Source organism: Meles meles, chromosome 11 (genome assembly GCF_922984935.1).
Source record: "Meles meles chromosome 11, mMelMel3.1 paternal haplotype, whole genome shotgun sequence".
Lineage (NCBI taxonomy): Eukaryota > Metazoa > Chordata > Mammalia > Carnivora > Mustelidae > Meles > Meles meles.
Window position 1 is genome coordinate 58,836,875 of NC_060076.1, and position 19,879 is coordinate 58,856,753.

The 19,879-nt window shown below is 37.2% G+C and overlaps 1 non-coding gene across 1 annotated transcript; it reads right to left on the reverse strand.

The window, feature by feature from the left end:
• Positions 1-16,917: 16,917 nt before the first annotated feature.
• Positions 16,918-17,028, reverse strand: LOC123953669. The gene has a single exon (XR_006820931.1). It is a non-coding gene; the product is annotated as a U6 spliceosomal RNA (small nuclear RNA).
• Between the last annotated feature and the right edge of the window lie 2,851 nt (positions 17,029-19,879).

Here is a 19,879-nt window from a genome sequence, read left to right on the forward strand (position 1 = left end):
GCCTGGTGGCTCAGTGGGTTAAAGCCTCTGCCTTCGGCTCAGGTCATAGTCCCAGGGTCCTGGGATCGAGCCCCACATAGGGCTCTCTGCCTGGCGGGGAGCCTGCTTCCTCCTCTCTCTCTGCCTTCCTCTCTGCCTGCCTCCCTGCCTGCTTGTGATCTCTGTCTGTCAAATAAATAAATAAAATCTTTAAAAAAAAAAAAAGCAGAGGGGCTGAAACCTATGAATTTGTATAACCTGTGGGACTTGGAACCTGGAGCTTTAAAAGTCCGCTGACTCAGCACTGAGCAAGCCTGGAGGGTGAATGATAACTGGGTCACTACCCTTAAAGGGACAGCAGCTTGCATGGAGAGGAAACATACAAACTACAGTTTTCATGCTAGAAGCAAACAAGAGACTGATCTGTTCATACTGATTTTGGAGCATGTTGGAGGACTTCTATGAAAATGAGGGAGCTGGCGGGTGTTGTTTTCCTCCCCTACCCCTCAACATAAACAGACACTGTGCGGGCCAGGACTGCACAGACAACTATCTAACCTGTTAGCAGTGCAACATGCCCACAAGTTCTCCGAAGGACTTGCCCATTCCAAACCTCTATTGCCCCCGTAGGGCAAATATTATTAAAGCTGCATGGGCACTGACAACTGCCAGGAGCACAGATGCTGCCAGGGTCCACAAACAACCCCTAAGCCATGCTTAGCCTTATGGTCCCAGACACCAGCATGCACCCAGTTGCCACAGGAATCAGAGCTGCCCCTAGGACTCACTTCCCCAGCTGGGGTCCCATAAGTGCCTTTGCATGCACACTCAGTTGCATGCCCCAACCTGCCCTCACACAGTGCACCCAGCCTCATGCCCCTAGCCACCCAGGCATGCAGCCCCCAGCTGCCACAGGGGATCCTACATGGCACTAGTGACCCAGTGAAAATTTTGCTAATATTACCACCTTGCTCCTAACTTCCCCAGCAGGCACATCCCCACCCAAATTTGGCCTGCCTGGTCCCACTAATACAGAGAGAGCAAGCACAGCCCATAACAGGCAGAGAATCAGTGCAAGTGAATCACTGCACTGAACAGAAAAGTGACCCAGACATAACACCAAAGTGTCAGCAACATACATAGGATACTCATCTGAAGGGCTAGGTTCTGGTGAATAGGGAACACTGTACTGCAGGCCACTCCGGACCTCTTTGTAAAATCACTACAATAAAGAAAGAAGACACAATAGATTTTCTTTTTTTTTTTTTTAAAGATTTTTCTATTGATTTCAGAGAGAGAGAGAGAGGGAGAGCACCAGTAAGAGGGATAGAGGGAGAGTGAGAATTCCCCAAGCATACTCCACACTGAGTACAGAGCCCAAAACAGAGCTTAACCCCAGGACTCTTGAGATCATAATCCAAGTCTTGAGCCAAATCCAAGTCAGACACCCAACCAACAGTGCCACCCAGGTGCCCTGACACAACGGATTGTTTTAACATAGAGAAACAAAGACTATACTTTCAGGGATCATTTCTACAGTTTGTTAACATAGAGAAACAGACACAGAGAGGTGGACAAATGAGGAGACAGAGAAATTTATCCCAAATGAAAGAACAAGACAAAGTCACAGACAGAGATAAAAATGAGACAAATATAAGTAATATGCCTGATAAAAATTTTAAGCAATGATCATAAGGATACTCACTGAGTAAAGCATACTCACTTGAGAAAAAAAAAGTGGAAGGCATGAGTGAGACCTTTAACACAGAGATAAGAAATAACATAGTAGAGATAAAAATCTCAGTAAGTGAAATGAGAAACCCACTGCATGGAATGTATATGAGGCTGGAGGAAGCAGAAGAATGAATTAGTGACCAAGAAGACAGAGTCATGGACAATAATTAAGCTAAATAAAAGAGATAAAAGAATTTGAAAAAATGAAAATAGACTTAAGCAACTCAGTAATTCCATCAAAGGTAATAACATTTGTATTCTAGGAGTTCCAGAAGACAGAGAAAAGAGTGGGGAGGAAAGGAGAAAAGAATGGTTTCAAACTTATACAAGCACCAACTTAATGTAGATTGCTATATGCAGGATAGGTTGTATACAAACCTAATGGTAACCATATATCAAAAAACAGTAATAAATATGCAAAGAATAAAGAGAAAAAATCCAAATATATCATTAAAGACCAATGAGCAAAACATGAAGGAGAGAAAGACAAGACCAGAAAAAATCTTCAGAAACAACCACAAACCAATTAATATTTATTTATTTTAATTTGTTTATTTTTTTTCAGCGTAACAGTATTCATTGTTTTTGCACAACACCCAGTGCTCCATGCAATGCGTGCCCTCCCTATTATCCACCACCTGGTTCCCCCAACCTCCCACCCTCCGCCCCTTCAAAACCCTCAGGTTGTTTTTCAGAGTCCATAGTCTCTTATGGTTCGCCTCCCCTTCCAATTTTTTTTTCTTTATTTTTTTTACCATTTTATTTATTTTTTCAGCGTAACAGTATTCATTGTTTTTGCACAACACCCAGTGCTCCATGCAAAACGTGCCCTCCCTATTACCCACCACCTGTTCCCCCAACCTCCCACCCCTGACCCTTCAAAACCCTCAGGTTGTTTTTCAGGGTCCATAGTCTCTTATGGTTCGCCTCCCCTTCCAAATTTTTTTTTTTTTAATAAACATATAATGTATTTTTAACTCCAGGGGTACAGGTCTGTGAATCGCCAGGTTTACACACTTCACAGCATTCACCATAGCACATACCCTCCCCAATGTCCATAGCTCCCTCCCCCTCTCCCAATCCCACCTCCCCCCAGCAATCCCCAGTTTGTTTTGTGAGATTAAGAGTCATTTATGGTTTGTCTTTTTTTTTTTTTTAAAAACACATAATGTATTTTTACCCCCAGGGGTACAGGTCTGTGAATCGCCAGGTTTACACACTTCACAGCATTCACCATAGCACATACCCTCCCCAATGTCCATAACCCCCTCCCCCTCTCCCAACCCCACCTCCCCCCAGCAACCCCCAGTTTGTTTTGTGAGATTAAGGGTCATTTATGGTTTGTCTCCCTCCCAATCCCATCGTGTTTCATTTATTCTTCTCCTATCCCCCTACTCCCCCATGTTGCATCTCCATGTCCTCATATCAGGGAGATCATATGATAGTTGTCTTTCGTTGATTGACTTATTTCACTAAGCATGATACCCTCTAGTTCCATCCACGTTGTCGCAAGTGGCAAGATTTCATTTCTTTTGATGGCTGCATAGTATTCCATTGTGTATATATACCACCTCTTCTTTATCCATTCATCTGTTGATGGACATCTAGGTTCTTTCCATAGTTTAGCTATTGTAGACATTGCTGCTATAAACATTTGGGTACACGTGCCCCTTCGGATCACTGTGTTTGTATCTTTAGGGTAAATACCCAGTAGTGCAATTGCTGGGTCAGAGGGTAACTCTATTTTCAACATTTTGAGGAACCTCCATGCTGTTTTCCAGAGTGGTTGCACCAGCTTGCATTCCCACCAACAGTGTAGGAGGGTTCCCCTTTCTCCGCATCCTCGCCAGCATCTGTCATTTCCTGACTTGTTAATTTTATCCATTCTGACTGGTGTGAGGTGATATCTCATTGTGGTTTTGATTTGTATTTCCCTGATGCCGAGTGATGTGGAGCACTTTTTCATGTGTCTGCACAAACCAATTAATAAAATGGCAATAAATAAATATCTATCAGTAATTACCTTTAATATAAACAGATTAAGTGTTCCAATAAAAAGACATAAATTGACAGAATGGATTAAAAAAAAAAAAGAACAAAAACAAACAAACAAGATCCTGGGGTACCTGGGTGGCTCAAATGGTTAAGCATCTGCCTTCAGCTCATGTCATGAACCCAGGGTCCTGGAATCAAACCCCTGTCAGGTTCCCAGGTCAGCAGAGAGTCTACTTCTCCCTCTGCCTCTCCCCCTGCTTGTGCTCTCTCTGTCTGTCTCTTTCACTCAAGTGAATAAATAATACCTTAAAAACAAACAAACAAACAAGATCCATCTATACACTACATACAAGAGGATCAACTGAGACCTAAAAAAACCTGCAGACTGAAAGTGAGGGGACAAAGGAACACTTACCATGCAAATGGATGTCTAAAGAAAGCTAACATTGGACAAAACAGACTTTAAAACAAAGACTGTAATAAGAGACGAAGAAGGACCCTATATAACAATAAGGGAGAGGGAGTGGAAACTAGGTAGAAGTTATACCAATTGTAAATATTTATGCACTTAACACGGGAGTACTGAAATTTATAAAAGAGTTAATAAAAAAGTACAAAGGAATCAATCAATAATAACAAAATTATTGTAGAGGACTTTCATACCCAACTTACATTGATGGATAGATCATCTAAACGGAATATTGGAAAGGAAACAATGGCTATGAATGACACTAGAACACTTGGATTTAACATATATATTCAGAATATTCTATCCTAAAACACCAGAATATATATTCTTTTCAAGGGCATGTGAAATATTCTCTAGAACAGATCACATATTAGCACACAAAACAAACCTCAACAAATTCAAGAATATTGAAATCATGCCATGCCTATTTTCTGACTATAATTCTATGAAACTGGAAGTCAACCTCAAGAAAAAAATCTGGAAAGACCACAAATAAATGGAGGTTAAATTATGTGCTACTAAAAATGAATCAACAAGGAAATCAAAGGAGCAATAAAAAATATAGGGAAACAAATGAAAATGAAAGCACAACCAATCAAAACCTCTGAAATGCAGCAAAAGCAGTTCTAAGAAGGAAGTTTATGGTGGACCTGTGTCTACCTCAAGAAGCAAAAAAAATCTCAACCTAATCTTACGCCTAAAAGAGCTAGAAAAAGAACAATGAACAAAAACTAAATCCATCCATCAGAAGGAAGTTAATAACAAAGATTAGAACAAAAATAAAAGACATAGAAACTAGAAACACAGTAGGGCAAATCAATGAAACCATGAGCAGTTTCTTTGAAAAATAATCAATAAAAATGATAAACTTCTCACCAATCTTATCAAGAAAAGAAAAAGGACTCAAATAAATATAATCACAAGAAATAACAACCAACACCACAAAAATGCAAACAATCATAAAAGAATATTTTGAAAAACTATATGCCAACAAATTGAACAACCTAGAAGAAATGGATAAATTCCTAGAGTTATACAAACTGTCAAAACTGAAACAGGAGGAAAGAGAAAATTTCAACAGGCCAATAACCAGCAAATAAATTGAGTCAGTAACCAAAAAACTCCCAAGAAATTAAAGTCCAGGACCAGATGTCTCACAGGTGAATTCTATGAAACCTTTAAGAAAGCATTATCTATTTTTCTCAAACTATTCCCAAAAATAGAAAAGGAAGAAAACTTCTAAATCCATTCTATGAGACTGGCATTATCTTGATACCAAAACCAGATAAAGACAACACAAAAAAGAGAACTACAGGCCAATATCCCTGATGAACATACAAGCAAAAATTCTCAATAAAATATTAGCAAACCCAATTCAACAATACAATTAAAAAAAAATTCAGGATCAAGTGCTATTTATTCCAAGGTGGCAAAGGTGCTTCACTATTTGCAAATTAATCAACATGATACATCACATCAATGAGAGAAAGTATAAGAAAAAAATCATAGAAAAATTATTTGGCAAAGTACAACATCCATTCATGATAAAAACCCTCAACAAAGTAGGTTTAGAGGGAACAAACCTCAAAATAATGATTGTCATGTATGAAAAAAAACATGGCCTTTATCATCCTTAATAGGGAAAAACTGAAAGTTTTTCCCCTAGGGTCACGGAAAAGACAAGAATGTCCACTCTCACCACTTTTATTCAGCATAGTAATGGAAGTCCTAGCCACAGGACAACAGAAAGAAATGAAAGATACCCAGTTGGTAAGAAAGAACTAAAACTTCTACTATTTGCAGATGGCATGATACTCTATATAAAAGACCAAAAGACTCCACCACATAACTGCTAACTGATAATTGGCTTCAGTAAAGTCGAAGGATACAAAATCAATGTATAGAAATCTGTTGCATTTCTATACTGCAATAATGAAGAAACAGAAGGAGAACTGAAGAAAACAATCCCACTGAGCATCATCCCCTCCAGTTCCATCCATGTCAATGCAAATGGTTGATTTTCATCCTTTCTGATAGCTGAGTGATATTCATTCACATGTGGAATATAAGGAATAGAACAGAGGACCACAGGAGAAAGGAGGGAAAACTTGAATGGGAAGAAATTAGCAAGGGAGACAAACCATGAAAGACTATGGACTCCAGGAAACAAACTGAGGGTAACAGAAGGAAGGGGGATAGGAGGAAGGGATGGCCAGGTGATGGGTATTAATTAGGGCATGTGTCGGGATGAGAACTGGGTGTTATACATGACTAATGTATCATTGAACACTACAACACTACAAAAATTGAAGATGTACTATATGCTGGCTATCTGAACATAATTTTTTAAAGATTTTATTTATTTATTTGACACACAGAGAGAGAGAGAGAGATCACAAGTAGGCAGAGAGGCAAGCACAGAGAGAGGGGGAAGCAGGTTCCCCGCTGAGCAGAGAGCCTGATGCAGGGCTCCATCCCAGGACCCTGAGATCATGAACTGAGCCAAAGACAGAGGCTTAACCCACTGAGCCACCCAGATGTCTCATGAACATATTTTTTTTTAAGAAAACAATTTCATTTACCATTGCGCCAAAAACAATAAGATACCCATGAGTAAACCTAATCAAAGAGGTGAAAGATGTGTACTCTTCCAACTATAAAATACTGATGAAAGAAACTGAAGATGACACAAAGAGATGCTTGTGGATTGGAAGAACAAATATTGTTAAAATTTTCATACTACTCAAAGAAATCTAAACATTGAATGTTATACCTATCATAATACCAACAACATTTTTCACAGAACTGGAATAAACAATTCTAAAATTTGTATGGAACTACAAAGGAACTGATAGCCAAAGGATCCTGAAAAAGTAAAGCAAAGCTGGAGCATCACAATTCCCAACTTCAAGTTATATTTCAAAGCTATAATAATGAAAACAGTATGGTACTGGCACAAAATTAAACGCATAGATCAATATAACAGGATACAGAATTTATAAATAAACCTACAATTATATGGTCAATTAACCTTTTACAAAGTAGGAAAGAATATCCAAATATGAAAAAGACAGTCTTCTCAACAAATGGTGTTGGGAAAACTGGACAGCAACATACAAAAGAAAAAAAACTGGACCACTTTCTTACACCATACACAAAAATTCAAAATGTATTAAAGACATAAATATAAGACCTAAAACCATAAAAATCCTAGAAGAGAACAGAGGAAGTAATTTTTTTGACATTGGGCAGAACAGCTTCTTTCTAGATCTGTTTCCTAAGGCAAGGGAAACAAAAGCAAAAATAAGCTATTAGGACAAAATCAAAATAAAAAGCTTCTGCAGTGGGGTGCCTGGGTGACTCAATGGGTTAAGCCTCTATCTTCAGCTCAGGTCATGATCTCAGAGTCCTGGAATCGAGCTCCACTCAGGCTCTCTGATCAACAGTCAGCCTACTTACCCCTCCTTCTCTGCCTGCTATTCTGCCTACTTGTGATCTCTCTCTCTGTCAATTAAATAAATAAAATATTATAAATAAATAAATAGCTCTGCACAAAAAAGGAAAATCACATAACTCAAAGGTATCCTATTAACTGGAAGGAGATATTTGCAAATGATCAATCTGAGAGTTAATATCCAAAATATATAAAGAACTGATACACCTCAACACCCAAAAAACAAATAATCAATTATAAAATGGGTTGAAGACACAAACAGACATTTCTCCAAAGACTCCAGATGGCCAACAGACACATGAAAAAATGCTCATCATCATTTATCATCACGGAAATCCAAATGAAACCCACAACATCACCTCACACTTCTCAAAATGACTAAAATCAACAAGATTAGAAACAATGGGATGTGAAGAAAAAGGAACCCTCATGCCCTGTTGGCTAGAGAGGAAAATTGGTATAGTCACCCTGGAAAACAGTATGGAAATTTCTCAGAAAGTTAAAAATAGGACTAAATTTTCCATCCAGCATTCAAACTACTGGGTATTTATCCCCCAGATACAAAAATACTAATTCAAAGGAATACATGCACCCCTATGTTTATAGAAGCATTATTTATAATAACCAAGGTATGGAAGCAAGCCAATATGTGTATATGTGTGTGTATATATGTACACACATACACGTATACATGTACATGCACGTGTGTGTGTTTATGTGTGTGTAATGGAATATTATTCAGCCATAAAAATGAATGAAATCTTGTCATTACAACGAGATGGGTGGAGCTAAAGAGTACAATGTTAAGTAAAATAAGCCAGTCAGAGAAAGATAAATAATGTGGAATTATATCATATTATATATAATTAAATTATATGTGGAATTTAAGAAACAAATGAGTAATGGGAATAAAAGAGAGAGAGATACAAGGCAAGAAACAGACTTAAGTACAGAGGGCAAACTACTGGTTAAATGCAGGAGAGGCTGATGAGGGGATGGATTAAGGTGGCTGATGGATTAAGGAGGTGAATTAAGGAGGCTACTTGTCATGATGAGCACTGGGTGATGGATGGATTTGTTGGAACACTATATTGTACACCTGAAACTAATACAACATTGTGTTTACTTACTTATTAATTTTACTTTTTTTTTGGGGGGGGGGAGGAATTCCATGTATTGCAACTTTAAGGACATATGATTCAGGAGCTAAAGTAACACTTCTTTCAAAGGTCCTTTCCTCTAATCCTACCACCCTCCAACCACCATCTGGATCTGAATCTTCTCTTGTTCCTTCTTGTCTAGTTATTTATTAAATGGTTGAAGTTGACTGTAAAAGTTGTGTTCAAGTGAACTGGTATTAAGCTGAAACACATAAGGGGATAGAAAAAAAATGGTTCTTACACATGGTTTATAGGATTATTTAAATATCTAAAAGAAAACATAATTATCTGTGTGTGTAAGTATGTCTTTGCCTATATATTTTACATACCATAAATTATAAAGTATTTTACAAATATTAACAGGAACGTTAGTGTCTGGTATTAAAAAAATATATATCTGTGGTTCACATGATTCGGGACAATATTTTCTACTCTGAAACAAAGTAGACCAAACAGAATTTTTAGGACTGCTTTGTTGATTGTTTTTCCACACCCTGAAGTCTATATTTATAATATTTATTTTTTTTCTGAATTGAGAGAAATGCCTGCTAATTATTGAAAACTTAGGATAAACAGAAAGAGAAAAGAAATTCTACTCTCAATTTTTTTAATGCTTAATTGCATACAATCCTTAACTGCTCAATTTCCTATGCTTTGGCCTCTCAAAAGCATGTTGTGAGAAGCAATTTCCATTTTATTAAGCTTGCCTTTAAAACATGATTTTAAAAGTTGGCATAATATTCCATTGAAATGGGTACCATTATTTAAGTTAGCCAATAGTTGCTATTCTGAAGGCTATCATGTATATATTTTTATATTAATTACATGAATTAATGACCACTTCCCTCACTTAGTTTCCAAGCAGGAAATGAGTGATTTGGTGGGTATTACCATTGATGGCTCCCCTTAACTATTAAAGGAATAATTACATTGTGCATAAACTGATTCCTTGTCATGACCCACAAATTTTCAGTAAGTACTCAATGCCTCCTAAGTGTCTGTCATGAGAAAATATGTATATTTAGCTCTGCGCTTCATATAAAGCAAGTAAGCATAAAGGAATGCATGTTACGGTCTCAGCTGATATCTGAGGGAGGGAGTAGAAATCATAGTTACATATGCACTTTTTTATTGACTCCCCAAAATGAGCCACACTCAGGGTACTTTATACACATTTTCTCAAACCATTATCTTAACTCTACAAATTCAAAGAGCTGCTGCTTTACATTGGAAAGTTTTCAATCTCAGTCTCTGGCCTAGGTGGTAGAAATTGAGGGGGAGGGGCGCCTGGTGGCTCAGTCCTTAAGGGTGTGACTTCAGCTCAGGTCATGATACCAGGGTCCTGGGATTGAGCCCCACATCCATCAGGCTCCCAGCGAAGCGGAAGTCTGTTCTGCCTTGCCCAGTCCCACTGCTTGTGTTTCCTCTCTCGCTGTGTCTCTCTGTCAAATAAATAAAATCTTTAAAAAAAAGAGAGAGAGAGAGAGAGAGAAAGAAAGAAAGAAAAAAAAAAAGAAAGAAAGAAAGAAAGAAGTTGAGAAGGAACATAAGGGCTGTCTGTCACTTTCTCGTGAATAGGATTCTTCTGTTTCATGAAACAAAGTGTTATTAGACCACTAGGGTCCTCCCACCTCAATTTATTCGCATTGCACTACTATTCCATGAAACTTCTCTTATACTCTGATGAAAGGCTCTCTCTACTTCATTGCTTTCAGAAAACTTTTTGTTTTTCAGTCTTTCTATGTCTTTTAAAAGCATTGTAGTTGCAAACTGGTAAGTCTATATCAGTATCTGCTGGACAAATGCTATTTCAATTTAGAGAGCCAAATAAGTTCTTTAACTATACCACTTGTGTAAAAACAGTTAGAATTGAGGTGAATTAGCCATTCCTATTAGGAAAGTGTTTAAAAATGCACTCTTACTTTGGCAAGCCCACCGCCTCCCTATTGTAGGGAGGTCAAGATACTATTAAAGTCACTACCATTTTATTGATTAATTTGATGTAGCTATGCAACAACAGAAGTTAAAAAAACATAAAACTGAAAAAAAAAACACTTCAAGTTTTTATTATTTTCCCAGAAACTGACACCAATTCTGATGATTTTTTCCAATGGCTTTTTTCTTTAAAAACGGAAAGTTTGGGGGTGCCTGGGTGGCTCAGTGGGTTAAAGCCACTGCCTTCGGCGTAGGTCGTGATCCCGGGGTCTTGGGATCGAGCCCCAAGTCAGGCTCTCTGCTCAGCAGGGAGCCTGTTTCCTCCTCTCTCTCTCTCTGCCTACCTCTCTGCCTACTTGTGATCTCTGTCAAATAAATAAATAAAATCTTAAAAAAAAACTGAAAGTTTGTATGCTTGTTTTTGTTTTGTTTTAATTAATTCGGCATTACTACAGGGAAAGAAATATCAGAAAATTGAATAAGAAATGTATTTACAACAATCTAAGAGATGAGGAAAAGCTTGCCAGAAATAATATGTTCTCTTCAATATTAAATCTCTTGTTATATGTGATATAATTGTCTACAAAAAAAAAAAAAAAAAAACACAAAAAAACGTTCTCCCAGCTTCTGAACAAATTGTCTTGAGAACTATTAATATCTTTTTTTTTTTTTTAAAGATTTTATTTATTTATTTGACAGAGAGAGAGATCACAAGTAGGCAGAGAGGCAGGCAGAGAGAGAGGAGGAAGCAGGCTCCCCGCGGAGCAGAGAGCCCGATGTGGGGCTCGATCCCAGGACCCTGAGATCATGACCCGAGCCGAAGGCAGCGGCTTAATCCACTGAGCCACCCAGGCGCCCCAAGAACTATTAATATCTTAAAACTGAGTGTTCTTATACAGTATTTTTGTTCCTGTTGGTGACTATTAAATATTCAAAGAAAGGAAATACATACTAGTTACCTAATATCAATTGAAATAATGTATCATTATAAAATAAAAATACCAGTTAATTATGCTAAGTCAGACATTCCCTTTCTATTTGCTTTGTTAAAAAAAAATACAGATCTAAGGGCGCCTGGGTGGCTCAGTGGGTTAAAGTCTCTGCCTTCGGCTCGGGTCATGATCCTGGGGTCCTGGGATCGAGCCCCGCATCGGGCTCTCTGCTCCGCGGGGAGCCTGCTTCCTCCTCTCTCTCTGCCTGCCTCTCTGCCTAGTTGTGATTTCTCTCTGTCAAATAAATAAAATATTTAAAAAAAAATACAGATCTAATGCCCTATATTGAGGTTTCTCAAAATAAAACAGGCAATTCTTACCTGCTTTCTCTGAGATGTTTATATCATCTGGGGGTCTAAAGACATCATATAGGAAAAGTAGAACTATTCATGCTTAAAAATTCTGTGAATTAAGTAAGTACTTTAACAATAAATACAGTTAATTTTATGGGGCGCCTATGTGCCTCAGTTAGTTAAGCAACTGCCTTCAGCTCAGGTCACGATCCTGGAGTCCAAGGATAGAGTCCCGCCTCGATTCTTGGCTCCCTGCTCAGCAGGGAGTCTGCTTCTCCCTCTGACCCTGCACCTTCTCACCCTCTCTCCCTCTTTCATTTTTTCTCTCAAATAAATAACATCTTTTAAAAAAACAGTAAGTGCAGTTAATTTTAAAGGGAAAATGTTTAGAGTTCACAATTAAATTAACTAAGAATGTAGTATTTCAAATATTTTAAGAAGATACTTAAAAAAATCACTGTAGATGACAAGAATTACTTTCCATTGAGCTATACTTGTATTTTTAAATATAAAGCCACTCGGTTAAATCCACTTAGATACTTATTTCCTGACCTGCATGGAATTTCTTTTTATTCTTTATTAAGGTAAATGGTACAAATTGCTTCATCCCTAGAAAATTCTGTAGGTAAATAATACTGTAAGATGAAAGGTGCCAAAACACTGAAGAAAATTTGCATTAATTGACTCTGTAAAGGTGCTGGACCAAGGCTCATTTTTAATAGGGTCAGTTTTTATTATTTTTAAATATTTTATTTATTTATTCAAGGCTCATTTTTAAAATGGAGAATAATTCGGGGCACCTGAGTGGCTCAGTGGGTTAGGCCTCTGCCTTTGGCTCAGGTCATGATCTCAGTGTCCTGGGATAGAGCCCGGCATGGGGCTCCCTGCTCAGCAGGGAGTCTGCTTCTCCCTTTGCTTCTGACCCTCCCCCTGCTTGTGCTCTCTTACATACTCTCTTTCAAATAAATAAATAAAATTTAAAAAAAATTTAAAAAAATAAAATGGAGCATAATTCGAAATTATGGACTAGGCAAAACAATAATTCTTTAAACATGTCAGATGAGTTATTTTTTTTTAGCTGGCTAACTGGCTTTAAGAAAAATAATTCACTAAACTAAAGACTTTAGAGGTACAAATGAAAAATATATTTTCATTTCCCCCAACTGTGAAGCCAAAGTCTGAATGTCTAAATTTGGATTTTCAATGTTGTATTTATTTTTCAAATAAAATTTTTTCATTGTTTCCTAAATTGTTTTTGTAAACTTCTGAATGGAGAACACGGTTGAACTCTGAAAACAAATAAGCCTATTATACTCTGCAAGGATATATCTCTAAGTGAATGTGAGTGTACATGTGGAAGAACTGATTCGTAAAAGCCAGAGACCCTGACTACTTTTTTAAACTTCTTGACTAAGTATCCTTTACATAAACAGGTCGTATTTTCTGTAAGAATTGTTCATGTGATATGCTGATATATTTACTCTTCAAAGCTTAATGCAATTTGTAAAATACATAAATGTCAAAGGTGAGGCCAAAGAAAATATTTCTTTAGGAACTTCCACAAATAGCCCCCTTCTCTAGTAATTGGATGATTGAAACTATTTCTACAACCCCTCCAAATGGTATCATGCCACCAACTGAGCTATGGAAGAGCATATTTTGTTACTTAGTAATTTCAAACTAAAATGAGTCCAGTTGTAATTGTTTCAGAGTGTCTAACCTATTAATTTGCATCTATGTGGCCATATATGGTACATGATACTTGGATGGACACTGGCAAGTTGAGTTCTTTTAAATTGCTTTACTGAATACTAAGAAATAAATCATTTGATTTCAGCTTGTCTTTGACTGATGTAAATGACAAACTTGGTAACTGTTTATATCGGTAAAGGTTACCAGTTTAATAGAATCAAACTGTTTATATCGTAAAGGTTACCAGTTTAATAGAATCAAATTTTTTTCTAGTCCAGGGGACTTCCTTTCCATCTGATCAGCCTGTGACCCCCACTGACTGACAAGTAGTCCACAGTCAGTTACCTCCAAAAGAAAATAACTTTTATCACTTATTTCTGTATGTGTTTTTCTTCTATTAGGACTTACATTTAAAGTGCCCTGGGAGTCTTTGATATCTTATCTTTTCTTTCCCTGGACTGCCTACAATTCAGTTGCAAAATACTTATTCTCTCCCAACATTCTTCTTCTTCTTTTTTTTTTTTTTTTAACTTCCCACACCCAAAATGAAGTGCATCAGTGCTTTATTACCTGAAACTTTTATGGAGATGAATGAAGTAGACTGCCCTTTTAATTTTGGTCATGTGGTCTAGGATCTCAGACAAGCAAGTTTTGGGTTTTTTGTTTTATTTTGTTTTTTTTGTTTTTGTTATTTTATTTTATTTTATTTTATTTTGAGTGACTGACGCATAAACATTTAACTTGGAAAACTTGGGATGGAAACTGGGCAGGGGGCCCATGCTTCAGAACACTAAGTATTTCTCTATTAGTTTGGAAAAACAGTATGACCTTCAAACAGCCAAACTATAATTTCAGCTGCTCCTAAGGATTTGTGTGTGCTGTTTTTTTTTTTTTTTCTCCTCATTTCCTCATAATCTAGAGAGTCAGCAACAATGTTCCTATAATAAACCTCCCTGGCTTAGAGCCAATAGATTTTTATAGATAGGCAGAGCCTTAGCCATCCTTCAGTTAGGAATTTTTCATTCTGGGTTCTGGAGTGCCGTTATGTTACATTAAGAATATTCTCAGATTTTCTCCGGGGAAAAGGGAGAAGCCAAAAATTAAGAGTTTAAGGTCAGAAAGTGTATCAACCTTTTATGAGAGTAACTCCAATGTATCTGATATTGGAGTTGTACTTCAAATTTTATGAAATACCAATTTTAGTGATTAATCACTTGGAAATCCCCTATTTTCTGTTTTTCAACTTCCGTTGCTCAACCATGATAATAACAAATATTGCTTCCCTGAGTCTAGCTCTGTTTACCATTGGAGGACAGCAGAATCTATTGTATTCATTTTATATTTGTCTCAAACTCAAAAAAGGCCCAACCTTTCTCCAAACCTGTCTAACAGGGGCATGCACAGTAGAATTCAAAACACCAAAACTTCCATGTCTGTGTCATCCCTGCAAAGCCATCTCGGGTAACTGCCAAATTTACATTGAGTCCTTGCTAACATGTGCCTCATTAGATGGAAAATATTCTGATGTGTTAATACCTCAGAACTGTTGGTCTGCAAAGAAAGTTGAGATCTCTGAGCTCTTAATACTAAAAGAAACACAGTGTGCTCTCTTCATCTGTGGGGAAAGAATCTTATTTCCTAACTATGCTAATCCATAAGTCCCTAGCAATGCTTTGGCTTTCAAAGATTTTTGTGGAATAACTCTATCTGTACTTTCAACCAAACTCCTCTCCTCAGAGTTAGGTACACACTGGTGAATATTAGGCTAGAAATCATGTAATACTTAACACTGGGCTTTTCAACTTCCCCCTTCCCCTTCTTCCCCATTAGACACTGAGAAAATTTTTAGGTCTTGTGTGCCTGGATTTAATTTTTCCTTGTGAGAGATATTGCTCTGGAGGTTCTATAATTCCTTATATAAATTGTTTATGGCTGGATATGGCCCTCAGACCCTCCAGTGGAGCTCCTATATGCATGCATCCTATAATAACCAAAGCTAAGGTTAAGCTGGCATGGGGAACTGAGTTCCACACAAGTGAGAATGACTTGCCTAGAGTCTCACAGCAGTGACAAGACAAAAAACATGATTTACTGTTATGAGTTCACTGCAGTACACAGCTTCTCAGGTACTCTTGGTCAACATCTCCTTAAAACACATTCATCCAGGGGCACCTGGGTGGCTCAGTGGGTTAAAGCCTCTGCCTTCAGCTCAGGTCACAGTCCCAGGGTCCTGGGATCGAGCCCCGCATCGGGCTGTCTGCTCAGCAGGGAGCCTGTTTCCTCCTCTCTCTCTCTGCCTGCCTCTCTGCCTACTTGTGATCTCTGTCTGTCAAATAAATAAATAAAATCTTTAAAAAAAAAAAAAAACCACATTCATCCAATATCATTTGATGCAAATTACATAATTGCCACTTTGAAAATAGAATCAGTAAGAGATATTGGAAGAAGAGTTATATCCTATTTCCTTGATTTTTACCTAATAATTTTTTTTTCAAGATCCCATTTAGGATACCACATGCATTTATTTGTCATCTCTCTTTAGGCTCCTCTTGGCTATGACAGTTTCTCAAGCTTACTTTTTCATGATGTCAGGAGTTCTTGAGGAGGTATTGCAGGATTCCTCTGTATAGGACTTGTTTCCATGTTTTTCTCCTGAGGCTTGGGTTTTTGAGAGGAAGATCACAGAGGATCACATATCATTTCCATTATATCATATCAAGGGTGCATAACATCAACATGATTTATGACTGCTGATGTTAACCATGACTACTCACCTCCTGAATGAATGTTCATAATTTCCCCAATGTGAAGTTACTCTTTCTGCCCCCCGTTTCTATACTTTACCTTTAGAACAAAGTGTGCACAGTTTGTATGTCATAGGTGGAAGTATAGTATAGTATAGTATAGTATAGTATAGTATAACTATACTTCTCTTCCTTTAAGGCAGGAAATCTAAATCAATTTTTTTGGATTTCTGTAAGGAGGATTTATCACTTCTTCCTCCATTCATTAATTCATTAAATCATTTATATTCATGGAATCATGGACATTTATTCTATATGTTGTGTTATAATCCAATGCCACTTTGTTTTTTGTTCTAATTATTCCTTTCCGCTTTGGTCACTGGAAACTGTTTCCATTAGCTCATGGGCTCTTTGACAACTTAAAAAGTGTGGTTTTTGTTTTTTGTGTTTTTTGTTTGTTTGTTTGTTTGTTTAATATGGACCACTTCATGAATTTGCATGTCATCCTTGTGCAGGGGCTAATCTTGTGCTAATCTTCTCTGTTTCATATTTATTTGAGTTTATGATGCTAAAGTGAGCATTGACATGTTTTTGCTTTTGCTTTTTTTCACCACTTCCTTCCTTTTTGGTACAGCAAGATTCTCCAGTCTCATATTACATATTTTCTTCCCTAGTCCTAGAATCAGTCATTCTCTAAAGGAATATTATTCAAAACCAAGATTTGGGCCTTAGAGTGTGCAAATTGTTGCTAGGGTATTATTTCTTTTAGGTTTTTTCATCTAAAGACATATGTGTTTGTATACTAACCCCTATATATACACATATCTACCTATATATGTATATATAGGTGATAGATAATATGTAACCATCTATAACAATATTAAGCTAAACATGAGTTCTTACTGAGAATAGTCGATTTAAATTTCTCTCACCTTCCAGTTTTTATTCTTTCTGCATTTCCTGGTTTTATTCTGTCTTCAAATTATCTCCTTTAAATTAGGCTTGCTTGTCTAAATAACAGTATGCTGGAAGCTTCCAAAGAGCCACCATCTACATGCTGGTAGTTGCTAATTAAAGCTCTGAAATAAATGAGGTAATGCAATAAAACCTAATTAAGAGGTAGGAATCTGATGGGCAGCCCCAATGTTTTTTTTTTTTTTTTTTTTTTTAAGATTTATTCATTTATTTTGGAAAGAGTGACAGCAGACATGAGGGGAGGGGCAGAGGGAGAGATAAAGAACCCTCAAGCAGATACTGCATTGAGCATAGAGCCTGACTTGGGCTCAGTCCCAGGACTCTGAGATCATGACCTGAGCTGAAATCAAGAGTCAGTCACTCAACCGACTGAGCGACCCAGGCACCCCAGAGCCCCAATGTTTAAGACAGAAAACCAGAAGAGGAAAAACCAATGATGAGCGCTGTTATTGAAGCTACCAGAATGTGTTTGTTCATAGCCAATTAATCTTAATTCTCCCAGCAAGTTTTATTTTTTCAAGCCTTCATGCCTTTGCATTTGTTGTTTGCTCTGTCTAGAATTCTTTACACAGATTATTCCAGTTGATAAATTTCTTTTCACCATTTTTTAAAGATTTTATTTACTTATTTGAGAGAGAGAGAGACAGAGAGAGAGCATGAGTGAAGAGAGGAGCAGAGGGAGAGGGAGAAGACGACTCCCCTCTACATAGGGAACCTGATGAGGGACTCCATCCCAGGACCCTGAGATCATGACCTGAGCTGAAGGCAGACACTTAACGACTGAGCCATCCAGGTGCCCCTCTTTTTACTATTCTATACTTCCTCTCCCACCACCTAACTCCTGTTTAATGTAACTGTTCCACTGAAGTTTTTTTTTTTTTGATGTCTTAAACCAAATGATTATGTGTACCTTTCATTTCAATTTTGTAATAACTGTCTTTCTTATGATGTTTACCTTATTGTAGTATAATTATGTGGTTAAGTGTTTTTATCTTTCAATAAGTTTGAGAATTTTCTGAAATCATTTACCTAAAATTCTAAAATGGTATCTGGCACATAGTAGACATTTAAAAAAAAAAAACAAAAAACTTTATGAATTGACTAATTGAATTAATTAAAGAAGAAAATATTTATAGGGATTAAAAGGGCAAGCATATAGATAAATTTGACAGTGAAACTTGGAACAAAGTTGTATTAAGGTTGTTAACTCCAGAAGCCTCCAGTCCTAAATTATCTATTCCATGTTCCTGTCACAGGGTCTGATATTCAACATTAGAATTTCTTTCATTCAGTTCAATATATTTTTGTTCAAAGTGTCATTTTCCAAAGTGAAAATATATCCATCCAGAGTAACCTTTTAACTGATAGTTAATAGGGGCGCCTGGGTGGCTCAGTGGGTTAAGCCGCTGCCTTCGGCTCGGGTCATGATCTCGGGGTCCTGGGATCGAGTCCCGCATCGGGCTCTCTGCTCGGCGGGGAGCCTGCTTCCCTCTCTCTCTCTCTCTCTACCTGCCTCTCTATCTACTTGTGATCTCTCTGTCAAATAAATAAATAAATAAATAAATAAAAATCTTAAAAAAATAATAATAAAAAACAATTTAAAAAAAATAAAAAAAAACTGATAGTTAATATATTGTCAGTCCTTAATGCCTTAGTGTGTGAAATCATCAGATCTTCTGATAGCTTTAGTACTGAACACTGACTGCATGGACAGAGAGCATTATTTTGGTTCTTCAGAGCATTAATGTTGATATTAGACTGATGCAAAACCTGTTTTGCTCTTTATAAGTTTTGACTTGATAATGCATAACCAACCTCCAAATATCAATTTTCTCATCTGTGAAGGTTTCTAGAATCTGTATAATTGAAAATAGTTGTGAAGATTAAACAAGATTATACAAATGTTATCCCAGTGTCTCACACACAGTAAGAGTAATCACTCAATAAATATCAACTGTTATTATTATTTTCATATTCCTCAGGAATGAGAATTTTGATAAGATTTTGGTAGAGAGAGATTATTTTCCTTTATTTATTTATTTATTTTTTATATTTTATTTATTTGACAGAGAGAAATCACACTAGGCAGAGAGGCAGGCAGAGAGGAGGAAGCAGGCTCCCTGCGGAGCAGAGAGCCCGATGTGTGGCTCGATCCCAGGATCCTGGGATCATGACCTGAGCTGAAGGCAGAGGCTTTAACCCACTGAGCCACCCAGGCACCCCTTATTTTCCTTTATAATGGATAAACCATATTGGAAAATCTCAAGTAGGATATTAAAGGGATTTGTAGAATCTTCCTAAAACTCAAGGCATCCATTAGAGAGTTGGAACCTGGAGGAAGCAGATTAAAGGAAAAGGAAAGATTAGATTGACTGCTAGCCTGGGTGAGAGTATATCCATGATGGATATTAAAAAGAAACATTTTGTCTATTGTAAAGTATTACAGAGGGTTTTATT